The following is a 2733-nucleotide window of genomic DNA, read 5'->3' as shown; positions in this document are numbered from 1 at the left end:
TATATATATATCTATACAGTTGTTTATTTTCTTCTGTGTGTGCCTTATCTCCATTCCTCTTTGCAAATTTGGATCTTTGAATCCTCCCATTTTCAATCATTTTTGTCTCAATTTGTCCCTATGTATGCTGAACATTCATTACTATCTTGTAATAACAATCCATTTCTTATTATTGAAGTTATAATGCCCTGCTCTTAATAAGGGTTGCACTCCTTTGCTTCTACTTGCCTGATAGTCACTTTACTCCTAATTATGTATTTTTGTTGTTTTGTTATTTTTTTTAGATGAGCTGACCCCTTTCAGTATTTCCTGTAGTGCAAGCCTCATAGTGGAGAATTCTCTCAATTTTTGTATGTCTGCAAAGGTCTTTATTTCTCCTTCATATCTAAAGGAGAACTTAGCTTGATACTTTATTCTTGACTGGTAGTTCCTTTCACTTAATAGTTTGAATTTTCATTCCACTCTTTTCCTGGCTTGTAAAGTTTGTGCTGACAAGTCTGATGATAAGCTAATGGGTTTTCTTTTATAGGTTATCATCTTCTTTTCCCTGGCTTCCCTGAGAATTCTGTCTTTGTCATTGATTTTTGATAATTTTAATAAAACGTGTTTTGGTGAAGGCCTTTGTGGGTTGAGATAACTGGGTGTTCCGTTTACTTCTTGAATTCCAAGCTCCAGCTCATTCCTTAGATTTGGGAGATTCTTGTCAACTATTTGTCTGAAAATGCTTTCTAATACCTGCTCCTTTTCCTCCCCTTCGAGAATTGCCATTATTATTATGTTTCCTCTTCTGATGGTATCAGCTAGTTCTTGTATTTCTCTTTCATTATTTTTCATTCTTCGGTTTCTCTCTTCTTCTTTCTGATTTATTTCTAGATTTCTGTCTTCGATATCATTGATCCTTTCCTCTGTTTGGTCGACTCTATTTCCCAAGCTTGTTATTTCATTTTTCAAGTCTTACAGAGCATTCTTTATCTCCAGAAGGTCTATTCGGTTCTTTTTGAGAGTTTCAATCTCCTTGCTAAAGAACTCATTCTTCTCATCTAGTTGTTTTTTCAGTTCCTGAAATTGTTGATATGATCCGTTTTGGATCTCACTGAGTTTTTTCAGAAGTACCATCGTGAATTCTCTGTCATTTAAGTCACATATTTCCACGTCTGTAAGCTTATTTTCTGGAGATTTTTCTCTTTCTTTCTGAGATGTCTTGTCACCTTGATTGTTCATGGTGTTTGATGGACTATTTCTCCATTTGGGCCTTAACGGAAGTATATTCTGTCATTTTTCCAGAAAGAAGATTTATTATATAAAAGTCTCTTTTTAGCCTGCTGCAAAGAAGGCGCTTCACTTTTGGTTTCCAGTAGGTGGCGTCCTTTTTTTTGTGTCCTTTTTCTTTTTTCTTTAGTACATGGTCAAACTGTCACTATTTGTGGATGACATGATTCTCTACATAGAAAACCCTAAAGACTCTACAAGAACACTACTAGAAACAATAAGCAAATGCAGTTTCTGGATACAAAATCAACATTCAAAAATCCATAGTGTTCCTACACTCTAATAACGAAATGTTTCTTGGTACATGATTCCCTTTAGCACTGCGAAGTGTCCCTCAGTATCTTTCTTTACTTTTTTTATTCTGAATTCTATTTCGCCTGATATGAGTACCATTAGTCCTGAAATTATTTTTTATTTTTAATTCTAAACTACCATTCATTCCAGTTGGCTGATTTATAACCTCTGGAAATGTCTCTATTTGTGTATTTATTTCATAATTAAACAAATAAATAATTAACATATGGATTGGGAGAGTATAAATTTTTTAAAGAACCGTGTCTATTTGCACTATGTATCCTGGCTAAGTATTAAAGGCATCAAAGTAGTAGGATAAACAAGTTTCATTTGCTATTTCACCTATAGTTTTCCTACTACCAAATTAGGAAATGTTTCCCACTTTAAAATAATAATGCCTTTCTTTTACAGATTTCTACAGGATAAACAAGAATGGGTTCTGAACATCCAGTGAATATAAACTGAGGTGTCAGAAACACAGCATCTCATATTAATAAGCCTTGAATATTTTTAAGTGTCTTTTAGAAGCCCTTTATTAAGAGAAATTTTTTAGTGCATTTTAAGATTAATGGCTGCTTTCCTGTATTCATGTTCAGTTTATGGAAACAGATGGAATTTTAAGCATTAGAGCTGTAATAAAATTTTTTACTTGCTATGACAAAATATTCATTATACACTGTCAGAAGAATACAGAATTGGAAAGTTGGCTTATAAGTAGTTTTCAGTCATAAATGCTTGATTTACTTATTGAAGTAAAATGTAATGGTGTGAGCTATTGCAACTGTAAACCACATTTCTTTTGCCTGATAATCCCTTTTATTAACCATAGAACTATGGATATGTGGGGGAGGAACATTAGTTCAGCCATAGGAGGGATTCTTCTTCATTAAAAGCATGTCTCCAAAAGGGAGAGACTGTTTACCTTTCAGTAGAAACAACCACAGCATCCACTCAAAAGCAAATTGTGTTCTCAGGGCAAAGATATTAAATTGATATTAATAGGCATTCTATTCTTGAGTGACTGATTCTTTTGGTTTGGTTATTGCTCCACTTTTGGAGGACTGAAGAATCAATGACCTAAAAGGTTTCTTAGTCTCTAGTATTTATGATTTAGGTTTTTAGTGCCTTTAAAAATATGTAATTTTTCCCCTTAGAAACTTTACTATATCT

Source organism: Pteropus alecto, unplaced genomic scaffold, assembly GCF_000325575.1.
Source record: "Pteropus alecto unplaced genomic scaffold, ASM32557v1 scaffold7, whole genome shotgun sequence".
NCBI lineage: Eukaryota > Metazoa > Chordata > Mammalia > Chiroptera > Pteropodidae > Pteropus > Pteropus alecto.
This window is presented reverse-complemented; position numbering follows the sequence as displayed.